The sequence below is a fragment of the Astatotilapia calliptera genome, chromosome 15 (genome assembly GCF_964374335.1).
Source record: "Astatotilapia calliptera chromosome 15, fAstCal68.1, whole genome shotgun sequence".
In the NCBI taxonomy this organism is placed as follows: Eukaryota; Metazoa; Chordata; class Actinopteri; order Cichliformes; family Cichlidae; genus Astatotilapia; species Astatotilapia calliptera.
Genome location: NC_137436.1, coordinates 2,105,889 through 2,122,667, shown reverse-complemented (window position 1 = coordinate 2,122,667; position 16,779 = coordinate 2,105,889). Strand labels below are relative to the sequence as shown.

Below are 16,779 nucleotides of genomic sequence, written 5' to 3'. Positions count from 1 at the left end.
CAAACTGGGAGAAGGTTTCACACAAGAAGGGCCTGAAGGCTCTGCGTCCCGTTCTACTTTTAAATATCTTATGAGCCACACCTAAATCTGCAGTCTGAGAGTGAAGTGCTGTGTTGGGATGATACAGTATTACGAGGTCTTTAAGACAAGAGGGGCCTTGTTGTATGTGAGGACAAGGATTATAAATTCAGTTCAGGATTTAACAGGGAGCCAATGAAGAAAAGCTAATGTGGGAGAAATCTGCTCTCTGTTTCTAGTCCCTGTCAGGACTCTCGCTGCAGCATTTTGGATCAACTGAAGGCTTTTCAGGGGCTCCTTAGGACATCCTGATAATAATGAATTACAGTAGTCCAGCCTAGAAGTAACGATTGCAGGATCACTCTGAAACAGGATATTTCTAATCTCAGAGTTGTTGCGCAACTGCTACCACTGAATTCTGAATGCAAGTGGCTGATGCAAATATCTGCTTACTGTGAATAAACAGAAATTTCATTCACAATAAACAAAGATTTGTGAGTTAGGCAAATTTATTATGTGATTAGGTTAATAGCTGTATTATCACAGACCACATGTAACTGCTACCTTGACCCATTCAACTGCAAACAGATAGTAGGCTCATAGCATGCTGACTCCATCTTATTTTATCATCATCTCGACGCACCAAACCTGCTTTAACAATGGAACGTGACTGCGAGGTGTTGTATGGCTGAAGCAAACAATTCAAAGTTCATTGCTCATCAATTCATTGATCATATCACAGTCTCCAACTGCTGTTCTCCCTAGTGTAACAGTAGCATCGGGTACTGCAGTCAGCAACAATATTATAGACAGGTTCAGACAGGTGAAGGAAATAAGATTAAACTCTCTTTCCCTTTGACAACTACCACCCACTGAGACACAAGCCCCAACCCACACAGGCGGATGCAGCGTCACATGCATATGGAAAATCTACGATGTTCAAACTCTCCAGATGTCACATGACTCAAAGACTCTATGTGACGCTCCCAGAGGTGCCTGCCTCGATCAGTTTGTTTTGGCAGTTTTCACCTCATCGGCATTATCTGGCTTTATGTGATGATTCAACTGTATGCACAAGTGTTTCCCATTAAACATCACCAAATGTTTTCCGTGTTTTATGTCTGAAGTGAGAAATGCAGTCAAGCATAATGCAACGTCACTGCTCGTGTTTGGCCTAATGAGTGAATGTCAAAGTCAGCTAGCAGTTCAGCTAATAGTTGTTGAGTTCATGTGGTCTGGACCAAAGTGGGCAGACTGACTGACAATAAGCCACACTGACAGCACAGCTAAAGAGCTGAGATATTGATTTAACTCTGTTGCAAAGTTGAGCATTTTACCATGCGAGTCTTTAGGGAGGAATGCACTTTTGGAAAGACGGTTAGTAGCAAAAGTGCATTGGCTTCATTTTTCTGCTCAGATGCACCAGACTGTGTTTACCTTTGTTTATATGAGCTCTTATTTGCACTTATACAAAGAAAAGACAAACAACTCTGAATAAAAAGAAACACAGAATCTAAACAAAACATGGGCTGCTTGGTCAAAGTCAATCTGGAACCTTTGTTTGCTCAGATGTATTTGACAAACTGAGGAAGAAAACGTGTTGTTTGCTTTAAATAGCAAAGAGCAATATTAAGCTTTCTGCATATATAAAAATGTGTCTGTAGGTAGAACCAGAGACAAGCCTGGAGAGCAGCAGTGTCTTCTCCGCCGTGTCCACCCACACAGGGGCCTAGTCACCAGGTGGGCGGCTGGCAAGTCCACTTCTATTGGCCAGCCGAGAATGCCTATCCAGTGGAAACTGCGAGAGCGCAATTTTTCCAGCCAAAAGACGACGATTTCCATCTCCTCATCTCCCCGCACGAACGTACCCCTGCCACAGTGATGAGCACGGCTGATTCAGAACAGAGAATTGCCTCGACTAAAATAGTTATGCCATCATCATCATCCTTCTTTGATAAGCACTTCTGTGAATTTAAAGCAACGCTTAAGAATTTTGAGACGTGTGTGTCATCATGAACTTGGGTGACCTGTCAGACCTTGGCTCATTCTTACATCGTTCAAATTAACAGAAACAGATGCGGATGATGTAAATGGAAGTCAGTGAGGGGAAAAACAATCACACAAGGCACCATTAAAACATTTTGCTGATGGGTTCACTTATATTAAAAAACTGCTTTTGGCTGGAAAGTGATTAATCAGACTGTTGAACACCTACAACACTAATTTGAAAACCAAAAAGCCTTACTGCAGAGTTGAAAATGCTTTCATAACTACTCATATGACTCTACGTAGTTAATGTATGACGTCTGCAGTACAGGGGAGTTTTGGAAATTTCAGGATTGTGGAAAAGTCTCAAGCCTCCCCTCATTTCTTTGTATTTTGCTTCCAAGTAGCCAGACTGTTGTTTTTTATTAAAATGGTCTCAGCGACAGTTTTTCAGGTTTTTGAAGGTCATTGGACATTGGCTTCTTTTTCATGTTTTTTAATCAACTTAACATTGGTCTCTAGATCATTCATAAATAAAAAGGATCCTAACTCAAGCAAAGAACCACATAGCATCTCTCTACAAAGAGCCTATTTTAAATTTTATACTTAGGCACTTTGTTACTAGCAGCCCGTCACCAAAGCACATAATTAGTTCCCATTTTTTAATTGAATATAGAAAAATGCTTGTGAGACATGAAATAGTATTTTTGCAACAATGTGATTCACAAAGAGCAACTGGCCTAAAGCATGGCAGGTCTCGGCACAGTGAGCAGTGTGTCCTCAAAAACAATCTTAAAGTGGAGAAGGAAAGGTAGGCCTAAAAAAACAACTTTGCAGATGAACAGTATCTAAAAGTCACGTCTTTAAGAAACATATCCACAGGATCTGAGAGCTGCATCTTCAGCTGGTTCATCTAATGTTTACTGAAGCTTCATCAGAAATGGTGTCAGTGGAAGAGTGGCTGTCAGAGAAAAAGTAGAGACAAATAACACAAAAATTCGAATGATTCATCCAGATTTCAAGTTTTTGGTTAAAAATGAGGAGGTCAGTAGAGAGTCATGGCAAAGGATGTCAGCTGCTACAGCTTTGGATGTTCTTCCAGCAACACGGAGAACTGTTCCTGAAACTTATTTGAAGAAATTACGATAAAGCTGTCCGAAGAAAGTTCTGATTTTAAAAAAAGGGTAAACGTGGTCATAGCCCTCAAATTTTGCGGTTTGTGCAGACTACTGCTGCAAGTTCTTGGACCAACCACTCTGGTCCATTCAATTCAATTCAGTTTTATTTATACAGCGCCAAATCACAACAACAGTCGCTTCAAGGCGCTTTATATTGTAAGGTCGACCCTACAATAATACATAAAGAGAAAACCCAACAATCATATGACCCCCTATGAGCAGCACTTTGGAGACAGTGGGAAGGAAAAACTCCCTTTTAACAGGAAGAAACCTCCAGCAGAACCAGGCTCAGGGAGGGGCGGGGCCATCTGCTGTGATTGGTTGGAGTGAGAGAAGGAAGACAGGATAAAGACATGCTGTGGAAGAGAGATAGAGATTTCTAACAAGTATGATTCAATGCAGAGAGTCTGTTAATACATAGTGAGTGAAGAAGAAACACCCAGTGCATCATAACTAAGGGAGGATTCAGGGTCACCTGGTCCAGCCCTAACTATATGCTTTAGCAAAAAGGAAAGTTTGAAGCCTGATCTTGAAAGTAGAGATAGTGTCTGTCTCCTGAATCCAAACTGGAAGCTGGTTCCACAAAAGAGGGGCCTGAAAACTGAAGGCTCTGCCTCCCATTCTACTTTTAAATACTCTAGGAACAACAAGTAGGCCTGCAGAGCGAGAGCGAAGTGCTCTAATAGGGTGATATGGTACTACAAGGTCATTAAGATAAGATGGGGCCTGATTATTTAAGACCTTGTATGTGAGGAGCAGGATTTTGAATTCTGGATTTAACAGGAAGCCAATGAAGGGAAGCCGAAACAGGAGAAATCTGCTCTCTCTTTCTAGTCCCTGTCAGGACTCTTGCTGCAGCATTTTGGATCAGCTGAAGGCTTTTCAGCGAGTTTTTAGGACTTCCTGATAATAATGAATTACAGTCGTCCAGCCTGGAAGTAATAAATGCATGAACTAGTTTTTCAGCGTCACTCTGAGACAGGATATTTCTAACTTTAGAGATGTTGCACAAATGGAAGAACGCAGTCTTACATATTTGTTTAATATGTGCATTGAAGGACATGTCCTGGTCAAAAATGACTCCAGACTAAAGCAAACCAACCATTCGGTGATTTGACGAAGACACAGCAAAAGAGAGAAGAATTAGCCGATTTTGCAATGTTGAAATATGATACAAAAAAATGTAGCAATCACTTTTATACCACTATTGCAACAACCATCATGTCACACTTGGGTATTTCCCAACTATTACACTATGTAGAACAGCCATTATAACTTCACTGATGTACAGTATAGTTTCCTGTGTTGAGCAAAGTCAGTTTCCTTTCACTTTTTTCTCTTCTCTCCATTTTCTCTCTAATTACTGCTTCACAGACTAATGAGGAGGATTCTTTCTTTAAATACAAACAGCACCCTGACCCTTAATGAGCAGCGTCTCTGGTTTTTGAAAACATTGTGGCACAGATAGGAATACAGCATCTAATAAAAGATGGATATAGAAACCCAATATTTTGTGGACTGCCTTCATGAAACTCCCGGATGAGCATTTTGGCTGTTGCCATTTTTATTTTTATTTTTTTTATTGTTGCTGATCACGTATGAAACAAAGAACCAACAATCATGACCATAAACTCATTAAGAAAATGTCCCAGTATCAAAATAAGACACATGTAGGCTCATTTTCTCTGCGAGCTTCACTGAATCTGAGAACTAGAGAAGTTGCTTGCTGGTGGATATTAGAAAGGATGAGCGTGTAAGGCACTGGCTACATCCATCTCCTACATACAGTCTGTGGGCACAGATATGTAACTGGAAAAAATGTTGCAACCTTATTGCAGCCTCTATCACATGACCCTTTTAAGAAACAAATCAACCACAGAAGCTCTGACCTTGTCTGTGCTAGCTGCTGTTATGCTGTTATTGTGGGAAGATAACATTTTTAATTAAAAGCTCTTTTCATCTTTTCAACAGATTGCTGGATCTTGGCAGATAAAAAATGCAGCTACTACTAAAGAGTGTGATGGTAAACCAGTACAGCATTCGAGTATTGTGGATGCGCTTTGCATTTTCTGGATGAAACAAATGGTTGTCTAATAATATATTTACTATTTATACGTTCCACTCATTTGCATATGTCAAGACCCCAATCTGAGCGAACAAATACTGAGCCAGTGAAGCCAGTATAGTGCTAATGGAGGGTCAGAGGCTAAACACAGAAGCCTACTGAACTGTGAATATTTCCTCATTCTACATTTGTTTTGGTGATTAAGACTTTAAATTCCAAGTACAATTCTCGCTCTTTCCTCATAAACACAGTGAGCAGGCACGGCGGATGCACCTTCATCCGCAGTTACCAAGAAGACCAGTGGTGGATTTGAAGATGAAAACCTGAGATGATGTCAGCAGTCTGCTGAAACTCACCACCATCGGCTAAGGTGTCTTCAGTTTCCAGAGCAGCACCTCATCCTCAACAAGAGCCAGTGCCAACGATTCTGTGCCGCCGGACTGGGAAACGACAGACGGCCAAGGATCAAACGGTCGAGCGAGGGCAGGAATATTTGAGGAAGATGAACTGACTGCTAATGAGACACTGGATCCTAAATGATAACAGAGTGTTTATGAGAGGTCACCTGAGATGGCTGATGAATAATAAAGGGACCGTAGCCGTGTGAGAGCAGGATAAACTCATTGGGCTGTGGTTAGAATCGGTGCAGCCACAGAACAACATTTAGGGACTCGTGCATGGCCTCAGCAGAGGCAACAAGTGAGCAGGGCAAGTAAAGGCCAACAGAGGGCAAGCAAAGGCAGCAGCGGGTCACAGAGTGACAGCAGGAGAACTGGAACCTCAATACACTCTCAGTACTGACTGAAATACTTTAAGAGCAAGTAAGCCTCCTAATTTATTATTTATTACTCTTATATATATATAAGAATACTTCTTCAAAAGCATTGTTTTTTCTGGCGCAGAGACACGTTCAAGCTCGAGGCATTACACAGAAAAAAGCTACTTCAGTCCTCTGCTCTGGTTTGGAGATGACGTAACCGTATATTCATTTATTAGTTTAAACTTTCTTCTCACTATGATGAATATTTGAATTATTGTCTGGTCTTCTTACCCAAGTACAGAGAGAACCATAGCATTTTTATTTGTTCTTTTTTAAGTATATATTTTTGTATTTAAATGCATTTTAAGATAAGATAAGATAAGATAAGACTTTGTTGATCCCACGACGGGGAAATTTTTGCGTCACCTCAGCTCAGGTACAGATATCAGAAGGAAATACAAAAATACAAATAAGTACAATCAATGAAAAAAAGTAAGTTAATACGCTATATACAATGGTAGCATACACAGTATGTGATTATGGATATGGTTGGAAATAAGACATAAACTATATACCTTGACATAACTATTGTACCACTACTATTCCTATGTATAGACATGTACACACTAAATATACATATGTATACATATACAGTGGGGCAAAAAAGTTTTTAGTCAGCCACCGATTGTGCAAGTTCCCCCACCTAAAATGATGACAGAGGTCAGTAATTTGCACCAGAGGTACACTTCAACTGTGAGAGACAGAATGTGAAAAAAAAATCCATGAATTCACATGGTAGGATTTGTAAAGAATTTATTCGTAAATCAGGGTGGAAAATAAGTATTTGGTCACCTCAAACAAGGAAAATCTCTGGCTCTCACAGACCTGTAACGTCTTCTGTAAGAAGCTTTTCTGTCCCCCACTCGTTACCTGTATGAATGGCACCTGTTTGAACTCATCATCTGTATAAAAGACACCTGTCCACAGCCTCAAACAGTCAGACTCCAAACTCCGCCATGGCCAAGACCAAAGAGCTTTCGAAGGACACCAGGAAAAGTATTGTAGACCTGCACCAGACTGGGAAGAGTGAATCTACAATAGGCAAGCAGCTTGGTGTGAAAAAATCAACTGTGGGAGCAATCATCAGAAAATTGAAGACATACAAGACCACTGATAATCTCCCTCGATCTGGGGCTCCACGCAAGATCTCATCCCGTGGGGTCAAAATGATCATGAGAACGGTGAGCAAAGATCCCAGAACCACACGGGGGGACCTGGTGAATGACCTGCAGAGAGCTGGGACCAAAGTAACAAAGGTCACCATCAGTAACACACTACAACGGCAGGGAATCAAATCCCGCAGTGCCAGACGTGTTCCGCTGCTGAAGCCAGTGCATGTCCAGGCCCGTCTGAAGTTTGCCAGAGAGCACATGGATGATACAGCAGAGGATTGGGAGAATGTCATGTGGTCAGATGAAACCAAAGTAGAACTTTTTGGTATAAACTCAACTCGTCGTGTTTGGAGGAAGAAGAATACTGAGTTGCATCCCAAGAACACCATACCTACTGTGAAGCATGGGGGTGGAAACATCATGCTATGGGGCTGTTTTTCTGCCAAGGGGACAGGACGACTGATCCGTGTTAAGGACAGAATGAATGGGGCCATGTATCGTGAGATTTTGAGCCAAAACCTCCTTCCATCAGTGAGAACTTTGAAGATGAAACGAGGCTGGGTCTTCCAACATGACAATGATCCAAAACACACCGCCCGGGCAACAAAGGAGTGGCTCCGTAAGAAGCATTTGAAAGTCCTGGAGTGGCCTAGCCAGTCTCCAGACCTCAACCCCATAGATATCTGTGGTGGGAGTTGAAAGTCCGTGTTGCTCGGCGACAGCCCCAAAACATCACTGCTCTCGAGAAGATCTGCATGGAGGAATGGGCCAAAATACCAGCTACTGTGTGTGCAAACCTGGTAAAGACCTATAGTAAACGTTTGACCTCTGTTATTGCCAACAAAGGTTATGTTACAAAGTATTGAGTTGTATTTTTGTTATTGACCAAATACTTATTTTCCACCCTAATTTACGAATAAATTCTTTACAAATCCTACCATGTGGATTCATGGATTTTTTTTTTCACATTCTGTCTCTCACAGTTGAAGTGTACCTCTGGTGCAAATTACTGACCTCTGTCATCATTTTAGGTGGGGGAACTTGCACAATCGGTGGCTGACTAAATACTTTTTTGCCCCACTGTACATACATATATACCTGTACATGTCCATACACATGGAAGGTCCATTATGCATGAAGTGGTGACCGTGGATGTCCACAGTGTCCAGTGACTTATGACACCGTGATTGAGGAGGGTTTTAAATGTATTTTTCAGATATATTGATGATTGATTCTATTCTATATTTTTACAGGCAAAGAGAGATCTTTAAACTTTTCATCATGCCCAAACAAAAGGCTAAAAGTGCCAGGGCAGTAAGTTACAAACTACTGCAGGTAGTCGACAATTCCCACTGGGACACTCTCAGCATCCGAATGTGAGGTCAGGGATTTATGAGTCGAGCCGGCCGGCCTGAATCCAACGCTGTTTGCTAAGTTCAAAAAACTGTAAAAGAAAAATGCACTCGAAAAAAAAGTGGAGACAGTTGCAGATGCAGGATCAAAGCAGCAGTAAATAGAGAGTCACTGACATTTTATTAGCCACACCTGTTCAACTGCTCGTTACTGTAAATATCTAATCAGTTAATCAGATGTCAGTGACAAAGGGCCAGACTGCTCCTTGCTGATGATCATTTGCTTCACCAAGGTATGCACAAGAGCATCTCTGAACACACACCATGCTGAACCCTGATGCAGCTACAGCAGCAAAAGAACACACTGGATGTCACTCCTGTCATCTAACAGCAGGAAACTGAGGCTTAGCAAAACTGGACGTCAGACTGTGTGTCGTCTCCTGTCATGCTTAGTGTCAGAGCATCAGCACAAATGGTGATGCTCTCCTGCTTGTTTGTGTACATTTTTTGTGTCTTCAAAACTGAGTTTTCCCATTACAGTGATATTAAACTTTGTTAGTCTACAACCAGTAAGCAATTTAATACAGTTCATTGAATTTATGTTTTCTCTGCATTACATTTCGTTCGCTTTCATTCACCTGAAATTTTGTTACACTGACACTCAAAAAATACACAATTTCACAATTGATCTCGTGTGCTGGACTGGAGTCTTTGGCAGTCTATTTCAGGTCCACGTCCCATCTTCAGAGCATCAATACAAAGTTGTTTTAGGTGATCCCTTTATGCAGCTCTCCACAGGGAGCTGTGTCTGTGTCTCCATCACTGTCGTCAAAAGATGGTTGTCCATCCGTCCAGCACAGTTCCAGAGATCTAGAGAATCAGTGCAAAGCTGTACTGAAGCTGCACCCCAACAACTCAGTCTGTTGATTTTTACTCTAATCTGTGATCAGTAATCATCAGTTCTGCAAACCGGCTCGTCTGTATAATGTAGACGGAAACCTGACACCCAGAGGAAGACAGGGAAAACATGCAAACTCGATCCAAGCAGGCTTCACACACAAAGGTTGCTGTAAGTTTACTTTGAACTCAGGAGGCTGCTTGATGTGAGACATGCTCGCAACACAGCTCGACTTTTTCATCATTTTTCCTGATGACAGTTATTTGCATGGATTGCTTTTTTTGGGCATTGCTGCTCCTAACCTTGGCCCAACGAGACATTAATGAGAACAGGTGTACTCTTAATGACCTAACTGGAAAATCTCACCGAGAACCGTTCACAATGAAGCACAGTTACATCATCTGTGTACAGTACTAATCGCCCCAGAATTCGTTGCTATTAAAAGCCTGTTGGAATTATTTGGACTTGAAAATGATTGGATGACGGTGAATTCCATTAGTGCGATCTCTCTTTTCTCTGCATCTGTGCAGCCTCCATCTCTCTAGCCCATTAAAAGATGCATCCATTTCACAATAAAAGCCTTTTTTTCTGCTCCGCAGCTCACTGCATTAGGCTGCTGACGGATAAAGAGAACAGAGTGTCTCCTTATGAAGAATATGCAGACACATCATCTATCCGCATGCAGATGGATAGATGCATGGACAGACCAGGTAGTCGGAACTGCTTTTGCTCTGAGGGCCTTCTGTCTTTATGTATGTTCCAGTGCACAGTCTGCGGGGCTTAACATGCACCCATGAGCATCACTGAGGCTCAGCGAAGCCAGCACATAAAGACGGATCGAGCCTGCTCGCTTCAGCTCGCCCTCCTTCTGAGGGTTACATAAGAATGGGAGATGCAGGCATACCGGCGCTGTTGCAGCTGGAGGTGAAAGTAGGCCTGTTAAGCCAAAGGGGTGATAAAAGTGTGTGAGTGTGTGCATGTTAGAGAGGACCATGTGAGGATGAGGGAAAAAAAAGACTGCTCGAAGCGGTGGGCTGGGCCGAGGCAAATGGAGCCACTGCTGGACACGAAATTCTATTTACTTATTCATAAATCTAGACCTCAAGGACTTGTTTTCTACACACTCACTGAGTAAGTGTGAGCCTTTTATTTTTTTTTAAATGTGAAGCAAGGAAACATATCAGCCAGTAGGTAAAATGCAGATATTACAGAGTATTAGTGTGTGGAGAATATAAACTTGCTGCAAAAATGCTTTGTCACAGTCACAGTCACGATCCATATGAACGCCACCAAATGCTACAGGACGAACCTGCAACTGACAAATAACCCAAGCTCTGCTTTACCCTACCTTTCTGACCCCCCCACCTAGCTCCACCCCCTTACCCCGAACCCTCTGTGGAACAACATGAAGCTTTTACCAAAGACAAGATGACCTCATGAATATTCATGTCGCAGACACTGCTGGAGACGCAACAGAATTCGCTGAGCTCAGCGCTGAGAAATCCCCGTTGTGTGGCAAACATGCATGGTGGGCCTCCCTCTCTTTGTCTTTCACTCCTGCTGACCCACCCGCCTGCCCCATCCTGGTGCTGAAAATATGTGCATTCATGTTTACATGGGCTGACTGGTGGATACTGGGGCCGACATGTTCTACATTTTTCCATCGAGGAGGCCTGTAGTTAAAAAACTTGGACAAAATACATGCCATCCTAAGAGAATGCATAACCTGTAAGGCTGACAGTAAAGTCATGAGGAAAGTTGTTACTCAGAGTAGCTGCGAGTTAAGAAAACACCAGTAAACAGAAAAAGCCTGAAATGGAAGTTGAATAAACCTCAAAGGAAGATGAATTTTTTTAAAAAACACATGTATCTACAGTATTATATGACACATGTGATTAAAACACATTAGCTGCATCTTTTTCCCCTCACAGCACTGCAGTGACCTTTACATGTTTTGGTTTCTGTTGTTAGTGGTCCCCAAAAAGGCTTTTGTCTTGTCTTGAGTTTTGCTTGAAGTCATATTCAGCTTTTAACAGTCTTTTGAAAATGAGTCAGAATACCTGGAGCCATACTAGTGAGTGATATCTGAGTTTTTCTTATATCTGCATATGCATTTGTGAAGATATGTTGTAAAATCCCTTATTTGGCAAAGGAAAATAATCCTTCTAAAAGTTCCCAAATCCACATCCAGGTCAATCACTTCTGAGACTGAGCCCCTCCCACCAGTTGGCTACAAATTTTCAGGTAAAACTTGCTAACAAACAGAAAAAAGTAACCAAACCAAATCAGTTGCATAAAGCAAGCATCTGTGGAAATGAGTTTAGATTATGTCTGTGAAGGTTCTCAGTCATCCAGGTCATCGTAGTCAAAGGAGCTTGCAAAGAAAAGCGTCTGGACTTCTTTAAGTTGCTTGAAGACGTTTCACCTCTCATCCGAGAAGCTTCTTCAGTTCTAAGGTCAAATGGTGGAGAGTCCCAGATAGTCCCAGAGTTTAGATTTTCTGCAATCCACATGTTGACAGTTGCTTCTCTTTCACATTACTAGCCATACAAACACACACAGATTTGTGCTGAGAATCGCAGCATTGGGACAGTTTCTCACTGTGGTCCCTCTGTCGTGTTCACGAGTCAGTGCTTTATCACGTCCTCCGATGGCTCTGCACCGCGTGCTCAACACCTGTCTTTCAACGTCTCAGTTGAGAGGAGCTTACAGTACCTTAGACTAGGGCTGCCACGATTACGTCGACTATCAAAATCGTCGACGACTGATTTAATAGTCGACGCGTCGTTTGAAGCTTTGTAAGATCCCAAAAGACGCAGGAATAATAGCAGGATTTAAGAGTGTAATAACGGACTGAAACAGAAGATGGCAGCACTGCATGTACAAGGATGCCAGCTGCCGTTAAACCCCGAAGAAGAAGAAGCTGTATCCCAGAATTCATAGCGCGGCCCAGCTCAGTTTCCAACAATGGCGGCAGCTAGTAAGTTTTAATATTACTCTTATTATTCTTTCTGGGTTACAAAATAAACGTTTAACATATTTTCAGGCCAGAATGTAGCTGTGTAAACCTCAAATATCGGCTCAGTTTATCAGGACACCACATATTTTCAAAAGCGCTCCGACGTTTTCGGAGACGTCTGTTACCCACTAGCTCGATAGCTAGCCGGGGGCTAGGCTCACTAGAGCCGTGAGAACACCGGACTCCTGGCAGATCGTTTTCAAACCCACCGCCGTCTTTCACTACTCAGGTTAAACATGATATATGAGTCACTTAGATAACTTAACAATGTTATTGTTTGGCTTTTTTTAGTATTTTATTTGTTCCTGAGTAAATCGGTTTGGCTGAGATTAAAGTTATAGTTTTTACACAGCTGAATAAACTCAAGCAGACAGCTGATTATCAGAAGTGTGAGATGCTGGAGAATATACTCCGGTGTCCTGTTATATTTTAGATAGCAAGGAGTTTATTAAACTTCACCGAAACAATCTGCAAATGTCATTAAAATTGAATAAACTATCATCTTGTCTTTATTTTTAGTTAGCACAGACCTGAAACACTTAAAGCTGTAAGCTAATGATAGTTATATAAGAGCAGATGCTGCTGGTGCAATAAGCTGTACGTTTTATGTCCAATGGATGATGATCTGATTAGTCGACTAATCGCAAAAATAATCGGTGACTAGTCGACTATCAAAATAATCGTTTGTGGCAGCCCTACCTTAGACAGAGCACAGGCAGACTCTTGATCATGAATGGAGATGACAGACAATCGGATGTCATCTTTGGAGATTTATGACAGGGCTAAGCCGAAGGCCCAAAACATTGACAAGTAACCTCATAATAGCGCTGTACTCTGTGATCCCCTGACAGTGCTGCTCAGCTCACAGCTGCACATTTCATATGAGTGACAGAGGAAAGTGATTTTGATTTAGTGATTTTGTAAACCCATGCACTGTGTGCATATTTCTTTTGTACTGAAAGACGTTTCTGAGAATGTGGCTCAGGGGACACGTTCAACTGGATGACTGGATACGACAGTAAATAAAAGTGCAATCTTTTACACCTGCTATTCTAAACAGTTAGCTTACTAGATCCTGGTACAGGAAATCTGTCAGATTTGATATATTTTCAACAGCTGTTAATATCATTCTACGTAAACAAAGAAAGGTTAAAGGTTAATCAGTAGCTGTTACTGTCAATAAAGCTAAGAGTCTACATCCACGCTAGCAGATTTCTGAGGCCATGTTAAGGCACTGCTGTGAATTGTCATCGTGATCACAGTGATGATAAATATGCATGCTGTTTAGAAGATGTAATGTCACAATTACATTGTCACAATCATTCGAGCTTAATATGTTAATATGCTAAGGGCTACAAGTACAGCTGAGGCTGATCATGTCTCTACTAACATCTCAGGTGAACTGGATAAATGATGACAAAGTTGAAGATCACAAAGTCCCACAAAACTGTTTGCTTGGTCTTCCAATAACACCTCAACACCCTACCGTCAAACTAGGATTCTTGTCTGTGAGGATCATGAACATGCTCGACTCATTTCTCTTATATTTTGCTTCCATGAAGACAGACTTTCGTGTCATTTTAAAGTGGTCTTGAGCAATATTGAGCACTAGTTCTCCAGGCGTTTTTGGAGGACTTCCAATGTTTTTCTTTGGACATTGGCTGCTTCTTCACTCATTTTCAGTGTATTTATACTTGACCATTTTGAGAAGAATATTTTTTATTTGTTAAGCCATCTAGTATTGACCTATTGATCATTTAAGCACACAATACAGACAGCTTTGACAAGTGCACACATTTGTTCCCAAATGTTACTTTAACACTAGGAAGGCCCAGGCTTCTACCTTTCTACCTTTAAAACCCGGAGAGCAGCCAAATGGCTGGTAGGCTTTTAGCTAAGCTTTAGCTTCAGGCAAGTGGAAGCTAAATTGGCTAGTCATTCATATGTAAATTGGGTTGTTACCTGGGAATTCTGGAGGGAGGGGAGTGGGGGTGTGTGGATGAGGGGGTGGGGGAGCTGCTAAAAGCGGTGAGCTTCCTTTTGTTTCATCTTGATGCATTCTCAATCATCCAGGGAAACAAATCTCCAAAAGTCACCAACTTGGAGTGTTTCAGTTTGCCATCTTAGGGAGAAATCAACACACATGGGTGTAGGTCCTTTGTTGCTGAGATTTATTGATAAAAACAGTACAAAAAATCAACCATTTGTACACATTTTTACAAATAATTATAAAAAGTGAGTGAGTACATTTCAACATTTTCAGCAATCACTCACAATCCTGGCACTGCCATGGTATCTGTAGTCTGCATTTACCACATGTGTATCTGTTGCAGTGAACACATCGCACAGTGGCATGATTGTTCTTGCAATTGTGTTTGACCTGACACATGGCTCTTTTTCCAGGGCTCGGTGTGGAGGGTTGTGTCAAAGGCAACTGTTCTTTTCTTGCCTTCTTCGCAGCTACATGAGAGTGAGCTAACTCCCTTGCAAGCTCCACCAGGAAGTCCACCCGTCTTTCCTTCGTCCCGGAGCATGCTTGATACAGCACATGTGCATTCAGTGCTGCCATGTCAATCATGTTATAAAACACGGCAACTGGCCAGCGCCGTGTTCCTCTGCGGACAGTGTACTCCCGAACCATCTGGTCCATCACATCCACGCCACACTTTGTTTTGTTGTAAAGGGTGACAGTGTTTGGCTTCCTTTTGGTAGTGTTATCAGTCTGAACCACGCCGTGCATGCTGCTAAGAATATAGACTGTCTTCTTCCGTTTGGCCGCATACGCCGTCAGCGTGGCAGCAGAGGTTGAAAACACCTAAGAAATAAGATAAATTGTTATTTCCATAGCACTTTTACACACAATGAAAGGGAGACAGGTCCCCACCTGTTCTTCACGCCACACTGTGCCATCTTTCGCTGTCTCAGTCCCCAAACAAGCTCTCTTTTTAGGTGGAGAAGCAGTCTCCTCATCTGCAGTGTGAACAAATTCAAATTGTGAGCAATGGGAAGGTCCAGTATCTCCTCCTTTTTCACATCGCTTTCACTTGCGCAAAAACTTCTTAGACGGAAAACCACCATCCTCGGCACAGTCAACAAGATTCGCAGGGAAATTCCTCAATCCACTAGACAGACAGATCGCAATGAATTCACCACTCAGGTATGTTGCAGGTCTTTTCTGGTTCTATGTTTATGTGTTTCATTGTGTGTAAAAGTGCTATGGAAATAACAATTTATCTTATTTCTTAGGTGTTTTCAACATCTGCTGCCACGCTGACGGCGTATGCGGCCAAATGGAAGAAGACAGTCTATATTCTTAGCAGCATGCACGGCGTGGTTCAGACTGATAACACTACCAAAAGGAAGCCAAACACTGTCACCCTTTACAACAAAACAAAGTGTGGCGTGGATGTGATGGACCAGATGGTTCGGGAGTACACTGTCCGCAGAGGAACACGGCGCTGGCCAGTTGCCGTGTTTTATAACATGATTGACATGGCAGCACTGAATGCACATGTGCTGTATCAAGCATGCTCCGGGACGAAGGAAAGACGGGTGGACTTCCTGGTGGAGCTTGCAAGGGAGTTAGCTCACTCTCATGTAGCTGCGAAGAAGGCAAGAAAAGAACAGTTGCCTTTGACACAACCCTCCACACCGAGCCCTGGAAAAAGAGCCATGTGTCAGGTCAAACACAATTGCAAGAACAATCATGCCACTGTGCGATGTGTTCACTGCAACAGATACACATGTGGTAAATGCAGACTACAGATACCATGGCAGTGCCAGGATTGTGAGTGATTGCTGAAAATGTTGAAATGTACTCACTCACTTTTTATAATTATTTGTAAAAATGTGTACAAATGGTTGATTTTTTGTACTGTTTTTATCAATAAATCTCAGCAACAAAGGACATACACCCATGTGTGTTGATTTCTCCCTAAGATGGCAAACTGAAACACTCCAAGTTGGTGACTTTTGGAGATTTGTTTCCCTGGATGATTGAGAATGCATCAAGATGAAACAAAAGGAAGCTCACCGCTTTTAGCAGCTCCCCCACCCCCTCATCCACACACCCCCACTCCCCTCCCTCCAGAATTCCCAGGTAACAACCCAATTTACATATGAATGACTAGCCAATTTAGCTTCCACTTGCCTGAAGCTAAAGCTTAGCTAAAAGCCTACCAGCCATTTGGCTGCTCTCCGGGTTTTAAAGGTAGAAAAGCCAAATGGCTGGGCTCTGGGCCTTCCTAGTGTTAAATTGATGGAAAATGCCATAAACAACACAGTTTGACAGGCATAAAAGTGTATTTTTGCATCAGCGAGGTGACTCCCAC

General features: G+C 42.2%; 1 long non-coding RNA gene across 1 annotated transcript; it reads right to left on the bottom strand.

The window, feature by feature from the left end:
• Positions 1-14,596: 14,596 nt before the first annotated feature.
• On the bottom strand, positions 14,597-16,143 carry LOC145420700 (uncharacterized). Its single transcript, XR_013902020.1, has 2 exons — positions 15,333-16,143; positions 14,597-15,263 (listed from the first exon to the last, which is right to left on the bottom strand). It is a non-coding gene; the product is annotated as an uncharacterized LOC145420700 (long non-coding RNA).
• Between the last annotated feature and the right edge of the window lie 636 nt (positions 16,144-16,779).